The sequence below is a fragment of the Canis lupus genome, chromosome 31 (genome assembly GCF_003254725.2).
Source record: "Canis lupus dingo isolate Sandy chromosome 31, ASM325472v2, whole genome shotgun sequence".
NCBI classification, from domain to species: Eukaryota; Metazoa; Chordata; class Mammalia; order Carnivora; family Canidae; genus Canis; species Canis lupus.
Genome location: NC_064273.1, coordinates 4,512,369 through 4,528,495, shown reverse-complemented (window position 1 = coordinate 4,528,495; position 16,127 = coordinate 4,512,369).

Here is a 16,127-nt window from a genome sequence, read left to right as displayed (position 1 = left end):
TGAGACTATGTTCCCTTGGGTTGCTTTTGTCCCACAGCTATTTCTTTGGAGAGATCCAAAGAGATTTGCTTGAGGATATTCTCACAGCAGGAATCCCTTTTGCTACCACTGAGCTAAAGAGTTAGTAATGTAAACCTTTTTTAAAATATATTTTTACTAGAGAAAAGTGAAGTGGTGTTGGGGATATGTGTAATCTATAATTAACTGATGTTAAAGTAATTTAATTTTGTGCCAGTGGCTAATCTTCTTATTTTGGAGGTATTTGAATTTAAATTCTAAAACCATTATTAAATATTTCTACTGGTTGGAAACACATCCATAAAGCTTCAGTCATAAAAATTATTTAGGAATTAACAAAAATAGGTTGAACTTTATATATTGCACCATATACGCTTAACACTAAAGGTGTGATGGAAAATAAAAATCTTCATTTAAGCATTTTATTATAAATTTCTCCAGTAATCATTTATTGTAATTTAATTTGTATGTGTTACTGGAAACTTGAAAATGTCTTTAAGAAAATAAGATAACCACCAAGATCCCCACCTTTATCTTCTTGACACTATTAATGCAGGACATTGTTTCAACCTTATTATAGTAATCATCTTGCTATGCTTCTATGTCTCAACATTGTTTGATACTATCTTGATGAGCTAAATCATTTCAGTATTACCTGATAGGCCTTATCTTTTGTCCTTGTATTTAATATTTTATACTGGGAAAAAAGTGTACAATAAGCTAAGTAACAGAAATTAACTAATGGGAGAAAATGTAGTTTAATTTGTAAATACTGTGGGAAGTAAAATGAAAAGCCTTGTTAGTTAGACATGTGTTATTTGAAGGAAAATATTTATGCATCAAGTTTTGTATCAGTTTTGAAAAACTACAAACACCTTATAATTCTAGAAAGAGACACATTCCTTTTAGTGGTTAAGAGAACATAGAGATTTCAGTTTGAATTTTGACTCTACTACCTGGTTTTATTACCTTTCATATGGGTACCTTAAGCCTCAGTATACTCATATTTTTTTAAAGAAGGACACTTATAAGAATCAAGCAAACAGATAATAGTAAATACCTATTTCCAAACCCATCCAATGATTGACTTAAACACTAAGGATTATGCTCCTTTTTAACAGTGAGATTAGTAGCTATTTTCATTTAATATCAAAAATCACTTTGAATGTTGATATTAATACATAACTCGTAAAGTTATTATCAGTTGTTAATGAGATATTATTATACAATGGTTTTCATAATAATCAACTAAAAAATATGTTCCAAGCTATATAAAATTAGGAATTAGGAGATCATATTTTATTTCTCAAATATATATTACTCACAATCAACTTGTCATTCTTTTAATATGAATCAGTTTTGCCCAACAGGAAAAGCCTTACTTTTTTCTTCCTATCCACTCCCAATTCTCTGAGTGTTCACTTTTTGATTAAAATTAAAACTGGATTAAAAGCACAGAAATCACAAGAGGCAGACTCATGAGCTATTCCCTGCTGTTTCTAAATCTCTGCTTTCTTTCCTAATTTTTCTGGGACTTAGAATAATGTGTTTCTTATTTCTCTTCCTCAGTATAACTTTTTGGATTGCCTTAAATGTAGGCCAAAGAAACACAGTTTTAGATTAGTGGAGGATATGTAAGAGGGAAAAAGTATACTAGGACTCTCCAAAACATCTTCTTAGTCAACTCTCTTCTTCCCTTTCTGTAGCTAAAGGAAAGTGGCAGCAATTACAATGGTTTGTTAGCATGACTATGATATGTCATAGTTAGTCACTTTCATGGTGATATTTTAGTTTATATTTTTACTGTATTTTAATTATAAATTTTACTTGAATATCTTTTTTTCCATTGCTTATAATTATGCTGTATGATTCTGCATAAATAATAAATATAGAGATCATTGGCCATGTGTTTCTGCATGACAGATAAAGCCATGGATAATACATTTGCTGACTTCTAGTTAGTTAATATACTAATAATTAGAGTTATATCAGTGGTAAACATGACATAGTTACTTCCCAATGAAGCACAATATACATAAAAGAGTAAAACAAGTTAGTAGACAATTGCCTTGATAATGGTTGGGAAGTGAAGATCACATAGAAGAGTCATGGACTGTGGTCCTGTTGACTTATGTAGCAGGAAGGGAGCCATCTGGCAAAAGCCTAAAAGATTTACAAAACAAAGTATGCATGAATATTCTTAAGACAAAAAAAGAATTGGGCAGCCTGGGTGGCTCAGCGGTTTAGCGAGAGCAGAATATGTAGTGCTCTTCACTGTGCTACTTTGCTCTTCCTACTCTTGCTCTTTTTATCCCTCTTCTTCGTCCATCCATGTTAGCTCTCAATAGGTTTGAGTAAGCCATCTGAAACTTGTTTACTTCTTTGGAGCTCACCACAGTGCTGATTTTAAATTCTTGTTTTAAAATTCTTAAGTAAATGTATATTAAATCCTTGTGGGATGAACAATTGAGTATGTAAATACAGTCACCATAGCCTTTATTACCCAGAGACACTTTTCTTACAATGAAAGTGATGTTAGTAATAATTAAGGTTGAAGAATAGTGACAGTAGCTCTATCTTCAATAAATAGGGAATTGTGTCTTCAGAAATAGGTCTGATGTTAAATTTGTTGCTTTAAGAGCCAAAAATTCCTTGGTCATATCCTTTTAGTAAATTTTGCATGAAGTTTTCAGTAATGACAATGATTGATGACATTTATATAGTCCTTCAATGCTTCATTCATATTACATGTTTTATTTCCCATAGTATCCCCATAAGGCAGGTAATATTTTTATCACTGCTTCACAGATAAGAAAGTCGATACATGGTAAATATAAATAAATGTCTCCGAAGTCAATTTCATTCAGCTAATTAGCATTAAAGCTAAGATTTGAATGCTGGAGATTTTGTTTCTTATAGTCCATATCTTTTTTTTAAGTTTTTATTTAAATTCCAGTTAGTTAACATACAGTGTAATATTAGTTTCAAGTGTACAATTTAGTGATTCAACACTTACATACAGCTTTTCACTCATATGTGCAATTTAAGAAAGAAAAAAATGAGCATAGAGAAAGAGAGAGAAGCAAACCACAGTCTTAAATAGTAATATTGTTGAGGGAATTACAGTAGGTCTAGACTGGACAAGTGGAAAGAAAGTGAAGTAGGATTACTATGGATTTAGATACTGACTAAACATTAGTGGAAAGGAAGGGAGAGGAGAGCACGTGTGGCTGGCCTCTTAAAATCCCTTAGGAAAATATGTACTTAGGAATATCACCTATTCATTGATTATCAGTTTGCAGATATTTTGTCTGTTCTTCCTGAAATATGTGAAATTTGATTTAGTAAGGTGTTAGCTAGAGAAATGAATGTTCTTATTATCATAATTATTCTAGGAAGAAGAAATTTTAGAGTAATCAATTTTGAAGTTTGAAATTACAAAATATGCTAAAAATGTTATAAAAACTTGAATTTTAAATAATTATCTAACAATTGCTTTCACTTTCTTGATTATATATTGTTCTTTTACATACATGAATAAAGATATTGTAGGGATAAATTAAGATATATTTTCAAAGTTTTTATAATAATTGTTTTCGTATTTTTAATGTATTTATTTTTAAATAGCAATTAAAGACGCTCATTTAAAAAACTTCATGATTCCAATTTATTTTGGCAGCCACTGATAACAATTTCAAATTTTAAGTTTAATAACAGGTTTTCTCCTTTTCTCGAGGAGATTTAAAAACTGGTGTTATGGATTGAATTATGTCCCTTCAAAATTCATTTGTTGAAGCCCTAAACCCAGGTATTACAGAATGTGCTTTTATTTGGAAATAAGGTTTTGGCAAATGCAATTTGCAAAATTTGGTTAAGATGAGGTCATTAAGGTGTGCTGTTAAGCACACTGTGACTAGTGTCCTTTATGTAAAGGGGAAATTTGGAGATGGAGAAACAGACAAGGAGAACACCACAGGAAGATAAAGACAGAAATTGGGCTGAGGCACCTGAGTAGCTCAATGCTTGACTGTCTGCCTTCGGCTAGGGTCGTGATCCCAGGGTCCTGGGATGGAGTCCTGCATCCGGCTCCCCAGAGGGAGCCTGCTTCTCCCTCTGGCTATGTCTCTGCCTCTCTCTCTGTGTGTCTCTCATGAATAAATAAATAAAAATTAAAAAAAAAACACAAGAAATTGAGCTGATACTTCAACAAGCCAAAGAACACAAAAAAATGTCTGCTAACCACCAAAAGCTAGATGAAAGGCAAGGAACAGGTCCTACCTCACAGCCCTCACAGTGAACCAATCCCGTTGATACCTTAATCCCAGACTACTAGCCTCCGCAACTGAGACAACACATTTCTCTTTTTGATTCTACACAGTCTGTGGTACTTTGTTATGGCAGCCTTAGCAACTAATTTGCCTGGATATATATATTTAACACATTTATATTGTGGCTTTAAAAACATTAGTCAATTAAAAATATTTATTTTCGATTTCCTCTGTTACAAATTTTAGTATTGCTTCTTTTTCTATTTATATATTAGTTAGATGAATATATGTATAAGTTCATACTGAATATGACAATGCTTTTTAAATATTAAAAGTTAAAAATCTGAAAATACCTTGGGACAATCCATCATTATTAAAGCAGTTATAACTAGCTAGCCATGTGGCTTGAAGCAATAGCTTAACCCTTCTGGGTCTCAATTTCTCATAAAGTATAATGTAGTCTTTGAAGTAAATGATCTCTGTGGATCTTTCTAATTATACATTCTGTAATTTATATTTTTTAGTGATCTTTACCCGTTATGAAGTTAAATGTACTCAGTAACCTATTTCAGGGCTTCTTAATCTGATGTGTATAAGAATTCCTTGAAATTCTTATCATAATGCAGATTCTGAGTCACTAAATCTGATGTGGTCCTGAGCTTTTGCAATTCTAACAAGCTCCCAGTTGATACCCATGCTGCTGGTTCTGGACTATATTTGTGTAGCAAAGAGTTTTAACTTCCTCAGGGTTATTAGATGAATTTTAATCTCTACTTTCATCTAGGCTGTCATCATTGATGACATTAGTATCAAGATTTTCATTTTTTTAAAAAAGCCTAAAATTGAAATTTCATGGCCTACTTATTTATAATTATGCTAACAGTGAAAAAATAAAAAAAGGGATAATTGTTAACTACTTATTGACTGTTTATTATGTTCTAAGCAGAGTGACCTGGCTGCAAGGAGAATTATTTTTGCTGCAGTGACTGTACTGGGATCCAACCTTATTTTGATTATAGGTCTTGCCTCTTGAATCACTGCATTGACAACCACCTTGTGTGCCTGTGTGAGTGTACCCATGTGTGCATGTATTCATGTATACTTCTATGTATGTGTGTGGGTGTGTGTGTATGTGTATTCTTTCTCTGAGACAATTTCAGATATCATGAACAATTTCAAAATTTAGGAACTTTTTTTCCCTCCATTGCTCATCTCTAGCTTCAATGAACTTATATTGTGCATCGAACTATTTTGTTTCTTCTCTATTATGACTTTAGTCATGCTTCCTAGTTCCCTCAGAATTTCAGATTCACAAAACAGGCACCATAGTCAATTAAATTCTGCCCTTTGTACCAATTATAAATTTCTAAATCCATTGGCCCCTCCATGCTCATCAGGCCAATCTATGTTTTGCAGTCCATCCTCCCTAATCTTACCTCACCTATTGATTCCATGTTTCTACAGCAACAATTCCAAAGAAGTCCCATAAAACAGGTTCATTGGGCCTATTTCAGATCCAGGTATCTTACTCATAAAAAGTAAACAAATTATTCTGTTTACCTGTTACTCATTTGAAAAAATTTACTTTTAAGTAAAAATTAGATGAAATAAATCAGTCAGTAATACAGGATCCATGGATTAATTTTAAATACATAAAATATAAAAGTATATGTCTAAAGTCTTGCACTTCATTTGAAAAATGAACTACATAATATGATTTGGGTAACAGCTTAACTATATACTTTCTCACCATTGAACCACACCAAGGGTACTAAATTCAATTACCACAACATATGTAGAAATTTAAATAAGACTATCAAATTTGATTACAACAATGAAAATTACAAATTATTTATACACTCAATAGCAAAGGTGAATCCTTTAAACAGAAGATTGAACAAAGTAAGCAAGAAAAAAATTGTCTATATTATGCGATTGATTTTATTTAATGTTCATGAGCAATGCAAGAAACCTCTGGTTTTAGAAGTTAGGATGGTTGTTACCTTTCGAGGCATAGTGAACAGGGGATGAGATATTTGCCACTCGAGTTTGTAAAATTTCATAGAGTTGCATTCTTTTGTCTGGTTGGTTTTTCTGTATGAATAAATGTTTCAACTAAAAGTATTTTCACAAAAGGGAAAATTATTACTATTATAGAATGTTAGAAGTTGGTAAGTTTGGGTACTGGCATGTTGTTTTCTAAAATTGTTTAAATACTTTAATATTTCATGCTGAAATATTAAGCAAAACCATATTGTATTTGCCTCATTTAGTCTTGTATCACATTTGTCAATATAATACTAAAGTCAATGAAGACAATAAGTAAAACAAGATTAAATAATCAGCTAACCACTGTCCTCATTCCCTAGGAAATGACACCTAATCTTCTGACTGACCATCACTAGACAAGGTCAGGTGGCTATAGAGGTTTGGACCCATGATGAACTTCTAAACTCGAATCTCTACTGGTCCCATTCTCATCCTTCTCTTCTGACTGACAGGATGGGTCCTGGGTACACTTGAGAATAGAGCATTGTGTCCTTTCCCCAGGCTGAGAAACTGAATATTATCATTCTAAACTATCTGTTGTCTTGCTTGCTGCTTATTCTGTTGTCATGAACAATCTTGGCTGCCACCAGCACTACAGCTACCTTTTATTTTTTCTTCTTATCTTGTTTATTATCTGCAGCTTTCCTCTGCTTTACAGAAAAATTTAGTCTCCTCCTACCCCTCCTTCTTCTTTTTCTCTCTCTCTCTTTCTCTCCCTCCCCTCACTTCTTTCCTTCTGAATCTAAGTATTTTTTTATCTCAATATGAAGAATATAACATTTGGAACCCCGTGTGTGTATGCATTGACTAAAATTGCCAATATAGTTCATATTTTGAAAAGTATGAAAAATTTTCAGGTAAAATTAATAATTTAGTTAATAAGGTAATGATAAGTTGAGGGATACTCTGTAGATTGCAAAGACAAGAACACATGCAGAGATTTGGTGCACAAGTCATTTATTTTTCAAATATCAACCTTTAATTAATTTCAGGCTTCAAGTTAATCCGTCTCTCTAATCCTGTACAAACATAACTAGTGTAGAATTTTAAATTTATTTTAATAAATTGTGTTAAAAAGAAATATGTAATTACTAACTTTAGCTCTTCCTATACTGTTCAGGAATCTCAGAAATTCTGCTGGATGAATATTGTGTTGTTGCTTTATTATTTAACCTGATTTTTTTTTTCAGGCAGTGTTTGATCTTCTTTTCTTATCTACCTCATTGCTTGGTTTGATATTTAAATGTGAATACATCTTAATAGCACTTTGATTATGTCTCATATACAATAAGAGCTCTAAATGTAATATTTGTATTTTTCATTTCTATTACTATAATTCTTATTAAATGAGTTGGAAAGGATTATTTTTGCACTTACTATTAGATAAGAATATAACAATTTTTAAAAATCTGACAATATCAATTTATAAATTGCTAAAGCCAATCTGTGCAGAGTAGTTTTGCAATGTAGAGCAGAAAAGAAATTATATGTATCTGGGATATCTTGTTGCTGCCAGAAAGTAAGTATCCTTGCAAGAAAAGCAAGAGAGAGAGAGAGATCTAAGTTATGAAATAGCCAAGGTAAATTATATTTATGTATTTTGGTCTTTGCAAGGAAAAAAAATTGTTTAATGAGTAAACCTAGTAATCTCTTAAATAAAAAAGTAATATGCTAAAACTTACAGTGTTCATTGGCTTTGGTAGCCACTTATCATTATCTGTGCAGAAAAGATCAGAAAATAATAATTAGCTCAAAAATGATGAAATAACTTAATGCTTAGAAGAAAACTAATTCCACAGAAGAAAACTAATTCCTAATTCCACAGAAGAAAACTAAGCCCAGTTCCCTAGGAGAGTGTACATGACACTTGTAATTCTAAAAAAAACATTAAAAAAGAAAACATGAGGTCAAATAATGAATATAACACAATGGGTCAGGTACTACTATAAATACAAATATAAAATAAGCCTCCATTCTGGAAAGACCTAATCAGAAATTAAAATTCATTAGAAAAATCTCAGATATAATCTCATCATATAAAAGTGAAATTATATTTTAAAAATTAATGACAGGTAGCTTGGTGCAGTATTAATTCATAAGATTCATACACTCACTAAGAAACAAAGTAACAATAATTATGAATATAACTTCTGTGCACAAGAACCATTTAACTGTGAAATAATCTATTTATAATGTAGTCTGGTTGGGGTGCCTGGGTGGCTTAGCCTATCAAGCATCTGACTCTTAATTTCACTTCAGATCATGATCTCAAGGTCCTGAGATCAGGCTCCCCACTCAGCAGGCAGTCTCTTTGAGGTTGTCTCTATCCCTCTCTGCTCCTCCCCTAGTTCATGCTCTCTCTCTTTCTGTCTCTAAAATAAAATTATATAAATCTTTAAAAAAATAAAATGTAGTCTGGTTAGTAAGAAAATGCTTCTCTGAAAAGGGATGTTATTATTTTTCAATTGTTTCTATTTATTAAAAAAAATCTTTACTCTTGAACAACAATTCAGAATACCATCAAACAGTGAGAAAGATTCTGGGCCCCAATATTTTTCAACATCATTAAACATTTGTCAAGTACACTGTTAATTGTCAAGCTAGTGAAATGCCCAAATTTTGCAACATGAATTTCAATCATTCACCCTTATTTTGCATAGCCGTCTTTATGGGCAATTCCACTCCTACAAACCCTGTTGTGTGGGGTGGTTTAAACAAAGTTGTTTTCTATCAATGATTCTGCCACTTTGACCACAGCTTATTCAAAAGTGGGTGCAATGAATTCAAGCACAGCTAAAGATTTGCAAAATTACTATGATATGGGATTGAAACAATGTGTAAAAGGATTAAATAATAACTAATTTGAATTGTGATAGAAATTAAGAGAAAAAAGAGTTGATATCAAATAATCTTGATCTCAGCGAAGACTAAACTCAATTTATATGCAGACGATTGTGGTGGTAGAAGTAGATACTAGATTCCCAGATTTTTGACAAGCAAAGGGGAGATAGTAATTGGTGATGCAGGAAAAAAAGGAGTGCATATGGGAAAAGCAGAGTCTTGAATGTGGCAGTAACGGTAGACTGAAGAACACAGAGATGAGTTTGTGAGGCAAGGAGAGTCATTTCTGTTTAGTAGGTAGACTTTATAAAGAAGTGGAGGTAATAAATACAGAGAATATTTTTATCTTCTGATCTTAAGCTTCAGCCTTTTCTTTTTCTTTTTTAAAGATTTATTTATTTATTTCAGAGGGAGAGAGAGCACACAAGCAGAGGAGGGGGAGAAGGGAGGGAGAGGTGTGAGGCCGACTTCATACTGAGCACAGAACACAGGGTAGGGCTCAATCTCACAACCCTGAGATCATGACCTGAGCTGAAATCAAGAGTTGATGGATTGACTGAGTCACCCAGGTGCCCTAGCCTTTTCTTTTAATATGGCTCTAATCTACTTTGTAAACTTTAGCAAACTTAGACATTACACTCTCACAGTTAACTTTTTTACTTTTCTTTCCACTTTCACATTTTATTATGACATTTCTTTCCTCAAAAATGTCCATTTGGATCATCTGTATATTTTTTCTTGTATACATTACTTATGGCCTATATCTCATAACATATTCATCAATGTTTCTGAGACTGCCAGCCATCAACATTTATTAGTACTTTAATTTGTAATTTTGATGGCTATTCTAAAATGTAAACTTATTGAGAAGAAAGGTTTTTTCCATCATTTTTTCCAATACTTCTGAATACAAAAATATACTTTGTGTATTTTGTTCACCTTCAATGATTAAACATTAAAATGTTTATTAAAATTCAGTTGTATATGACATCAATAAAAATTGCATACCTATCTACATTAATATGAAGAAACTCCATGTGAAATTGTTTAGAGGTAAAGAAATTAGTTATTGGAGAGCAGTTGTGAAATTTTCTGGAAGAAATTCATATTACTGATACAAGTAGGGTAAGAAATTCGGCACAATAATTGAGATTCTGTATGGCTGCAAATAAAAGCACGCAAATTTGATTTAAGATCAGAAATGGAATAAACCATAATTATTAATAGGTTATATAATTTTTTTAATGGAAATTGTTTTCATTTGAAAATGTTTTCATTACAAGCAGTGACACTTGCTCATTGCTTATAAAAAAGCCTAATCAAGTTTCTATGTCAAGTGTATATATATATATACACATATACATCACATCACACATAAATGTGTATATATATATATATATACACATTTATGTGTGATATACATGTGGGTATATTTGTTTGTGAGAGTAGGCTAAATAATGTCCCATCCCAAAGATTTTCACACCCAAATCACCCAGTTACATGTCAAAGGGGATTTTATATATGGAATTGAACTTGCAAATTAGCTGACCATTAAATAGGAAGATTATTTTGGATTATCCATGGCCTCGCAGAGAGTCAGATAGAGAGACACTGCAGAAGAGATGAAGCAGAAAGGGAGGTCAGTGAGATGTGAAGCATAAAAGAATTTGATGCGTTTTTGCAGTTCTGAGATGAAGAGGGCTATCACCCAGGGAATGCAGGCAGTCTCTAGAAACTGAGAAGGACCCTCAGGCAAAGGCCAGCAAGGAAACAGGACATCAATTCTACAGCTGCTTAGAACTGAATTATGTCAACAGTCTGTGTTAACCTGGAAGCATATTCTCCCCCAGAGCCTCGAGAAAGGAACATAGCCCTGTGGACCCTTGATTTCAGTCTTGGGAGACTAAGCTAAATCCTAGCTGAGCCCACTGGACTTCTAGAAATGTGAGATAGTAAATGAGTGTTATATAAACCACTAAATTTGTGGTAATTTTTTAATGGCAGCAATAGAAAACAGCTTTCAGATTTACATCCAAATATTTTTATAGAGTTTAAAAATAGAGTTATAACATTCTTAATCTTTGTTTTCTTATCACGAAATTTAAACTGCGAAGATTGCAGGCACCTATGACCAGATTGGCCAGCATACCTGATAATGGGCTTTGGAAAGTACACATTTTAAAATATGGAAAATATGAATTTAAACAGAGCAAGTACTAAAAGCTCTGACAGTATTGTTGAATATCATATAGAAATGTGGACTACTTTGCAATTTTAATTTTCTAAGAAAAGTCATATACTTCCTCTTGCTAAAATGCCAAATAGTGGGCAATAATAATACAATTTTTTGAACAAAATCTAAGCAATAACTACCCATGTTTCCAAGACTGCTTCCTTCTTTTTATCTTATTTCTTCTTCATTTTTTTCCCTACAATGCATACTCTTTTCATATTCATCTTGGTTTTTCATTTGCTGTTTTTTTTTTACTTTATATGTTTAAAATTTTATATACAAATGTTCACAGGTTTTGCTGGGAAGGTAGTATAAAAACACAAAAATAAATAATATATACAACAGTCCTTTTCAAAAGAATACTTTTATTGCATTCTTTTATTGCATGGTAAGATTTGCAAATGTTCAATAAATATCGACTTCTGCTGTTTCAGCATATTTCAAGAAGTCAGGAAGAGCCATATACTTCAGACTAAACTGAGTATAAAAGGAAAGAAATTACTTAAGGCACAGCTGTTGGAATAGCTACTCTTTCCAGTATAAAAAGATTGCAAGTAGTAGCTAGTCAATGGGTTTTGTAAAATGAATACACTGTCCAGAGAAATAGAACTTGTCAGTGGTTATATTCTTCGGTCATAATTGTCAATGAGTCCTCTTAACATTTGTCATCCACTACAGTGGGTGTACTATTCTTGTGGAGAAAAAAAAATGCCCCAATTTAAATTTAAAATATGATACTTAAAAAAAAAATAAAATAAAATAAAATATGATACTTAGAACATAGTACATGATTGAAAAATACTTGTGAAATAAAAGACAGATAATTTTAATTTATATATATATATATATATATATATATATATATTTCCTTAAATTTATTTATTCATGACAGACAGAGAGAGGCAGAGACACAGGTAGAGAGAGAAGCAGGCTCCATGCAGGGAGCCGGATGTGGGACTCGTTCCCAGGACTCCAGGATCACGCCCTGAGCTGAAGGCTGACGCTCAACTGCTGAGCCACCCAGGCATCCCTTATTATATATATTTAAGAAAAAAAGAAAAATACAAGTCTCAGAGAAAAGATACTTCATTGAATCATACTAATTTGCAACAGTCTAAAATGCTGTAATACTTCTTTAAGCATACGATTTGCTGTGCTGGAAACAAACTAGACCATTATAATATGTGTTTTATATTTCCTTGAGTTTAATATTCTTGACATATATTAAAACTACACTAAATATTTTGAATGACTAATATAAGATGTTTTTGTGGAGACATGCCACAGAAAATAGATTCTGAAACATCCACATATTTGAATTGCCATCAGAAGTCTTTGGAAGTTTACATCTTCCAAATCTCCCAATGACTTTCAGATGTGTTTGTCACTGTCAAAAGTGGTCTCCTTGCCATTATTTAGTACATAGGAATTAATATTTAACCAATACTACAATATTTAACCATACTTGGATACTTAGTTTTTAGAAACAAATAATCTTCAAGCCCTTGCTTTTTTTACTGTTGTTGCTTCTTCACTCACTTCCTTACCCTCTATGATGTGGTAATGAGATATAGATTTTATAGAGCATGATATCATGGAGAGATATAATAAAGAAAGATGATGCCATAAGAATTAAAATAGAGCATTTGTCCTAGCCTTAAGGATCATAAAAAGTATCCATGAAGAAGAAATGATCAGTTATAAAGGTATAAAAAGTGAGTAGAATTTTATCAGGCAAAGTAAAGAGAACCTAATTCAAGATGTTAGAAGCATGAGATCTTGTGAAAGATGAATATGATTTTTTTTTTCTCAGACCTGAAGAAAGAGAAGTGTGGCTGAAGCACAAAGGGTGCTTGATAAGATTTTTTTTTTAAATCTTGTTTTTTATAAAGGTGAGATATTGTCTACTTGGGTAGACCATTGACTTGGAGAGTAGGACTTTATTTATTTATTGTTACCAATCTTTTTTATATATATATATTTCAGATTTTAGTGCACTGAACAGGCCTCATTTATTTTCTCCTTTCTCTCATTTTTGTGGCCTGTGTGGTGACAGCTCAGAGATTGCCATACTTGGTGTATTGGTTTTGTATACCATAACAAACTACCACAAAATTTGCAGCACATGTATTATCTTAGAGTTTCTGTGGATCTGAATTTCAGAGATTGTTCAGGTATGCTCTCTGCAGACAATCTCCCATGGCTGCAGTCTAGGTGTTGGCAAGGTCTGGTTTCTCATTTGGAGAACTTACTAGGAAAGCTTCTCCTTTGCCACTTCTGTGGCTATTGGCAGCATTTGGTTCATTGTGATTGTAAGATTCATGGCAGTTTGCCTCCTGCCAACAAAGGAAGAGAAAGACTAGAAAGTGTATGCTAGCAAGACAGGATCTTATAAAAGGCAACTTAATTATGAAAGTAACATCCTATCATCTTTGGTATATTATTGGTTAGAAGCAAGTCCTGCCCAAGCTCAAGATCAGGATGGTGTGGATGAGGTGGTGATTCTAGAAGAGCATTAATACCAAGAGGTAGAATCATGCGGCCATCTTAAAGTCTGTCTGCCTCACTGCTGCCTTCTGTCTTTGTCTTTGAATACTCTTTCCTCCCACCAGGCAACATTTGTGCCTTGATTTACTGCTATGGCTGCATATTACATATACAAATACATTTTCACTGCCACCTGTTATGTTCTGGATTCGTTCTCTTGGATGTTTATAGCATGAAATGATTTGATGATTTATAGTGGTAAGATGAGAGACTTAGACCTTAATGTTTTAGTAAGTAGGAGTTGAAACAGAGAAGGATCTTGTGCAGAATCTCCCATTAAGATGTTAAATCAATTTCCTCTTTGTAAATCATATATTTAAGTAATTGTTTCTTAACAAAATAACAACAATCCTCCAAAAAAAGCCTTTACTTAAAAAGCAGAAACAAGATGATTGTATTTGTTTTGTTTTGTTCTCCAAAATATTTTCACAGTAACAGCATTGCCCAGGTCAAGGTGAGTAGTAAGCAAACAATTGGCAAATGCTTGAATACATGCATGCATAAATAATAACAGAATAAATGGATGAATCATTCTGGTTAATATGCCTCCAAATGGGATAGCATGATGTCAATGCCTATGCTGCTCAAAAGAGTGATCACTTAAGGTTCCCAGGCTAAAGGTCATGCCATTTGAAGTATAACAACCTTGAAAGATAATCAATGTTTTCTCTGGAGATGTGTTACACTAAGAAATTACTGAATGCATTTTCTTCTCAGAAACAAATGCACATGTTACATCTCTTTTATTTTTCCAAACAACACTTTAAAAAAATAAAAATTATTTCTTATTAGCATAAAGTTGGAAATACCTTACCTAATTTCAGAATAGTTCACAAGAATATTTCTATCAAGATTTCTGTTAATTTGCCAAGTGTTTAACACACTTCTCATACTTTTCTCCAGTGTTATAAATTACTTTGGGCACAAATTGACAAATCTGGTTTTTAGAGCCATTAAAATCACATTAATTTGTAAATAATAAAACCAACTTAATAAATGTACTACAAAATAAAACTAAATATTTATATAGCACAGAAAATTCCTAACTGCACCTAAAATAGTTAGGTGCAGTTAATAACCCATTGATTTCTTCTCTCACAATATGAAACCTTTATAAATACTTTTCAAGTTGATCCTTTAATTTTTCTTTCTTGGATTTTTTTCTTATCAATAATCACATGAGGGAATATACATATATGAAAGGAATTTTACAGTCCCCTTCTTTACAGTAGTAGAAAAAAGTCAAGCAGCATAAGAGAAATGTGACTGAGATGTTCTATAGCCCTTTTGATGCTGCAGTTGGTCCCAAGTTGGTTCCAATAACTGACATTCATCATTGCCTTCTTAAGCCCATTCTAGATCCCCAGCTAGTATTTCTACTGGTCCAAGTAGCTTACTTGTTGAAGTGACCCAGACTCTCATCAATAAAAAATTAGTGATTCTGTGTCACAGGTTGGGCTCTTCAGTAAAAAAAAGTTAAGACTTTTGGGGTAGAGGATATATATTAAGGATAACCTTGTGAAAGAAGGAAGAGGAAACAGATTAAGCAAAGAGAGCACAATGTAGTCATGATAAAGTTTTGTCCAGCCCAACAGTGAGTTCTGGGGCAAAGGTTGTCTGTTGGAGTTATCCTTTGTCAGAACAAAATGGCCAGGCTTCTACACCTGTGCCTTACTCAGCCATCAGATGCAGGCTTCCCCTTCATGAGTGGAATCTTAGGAGAAGTGACTGTATGCAACTGAGGGCAACACTGAAAGTGTTGACAGCTAGAGGCTATCTGCTAACTGTACTTCCTGAAACCTTCCTTAAAGGTAGAACTGGGTGCCATTTTTTCATTCCTACCATATACTGATTCCCATACTTTTCGCAGGTCATAGCTGCTGTATGATCACTTACAGTTACAACTGGCCAAGAGAAGCTCTAGTGGATCACTTGTATGTAAAACATTCTTTTCTGCCTTCATTATGAAATAGCAGCTCTATAACCTCATGATGGTCAGAGATAATAACCCATGTAACTCACAACCAATCTCCTGTATATGGAAACCAAAATGTGAAGGAAATAGAAGGAGAGTATTGACTAGGAAATATCTGGACATGTAAAGCCGCAATGGTGATATAGGGGAGATCAAAATGACTCTAGTAAAACAAACTCCCAAATGTTATTGTAGC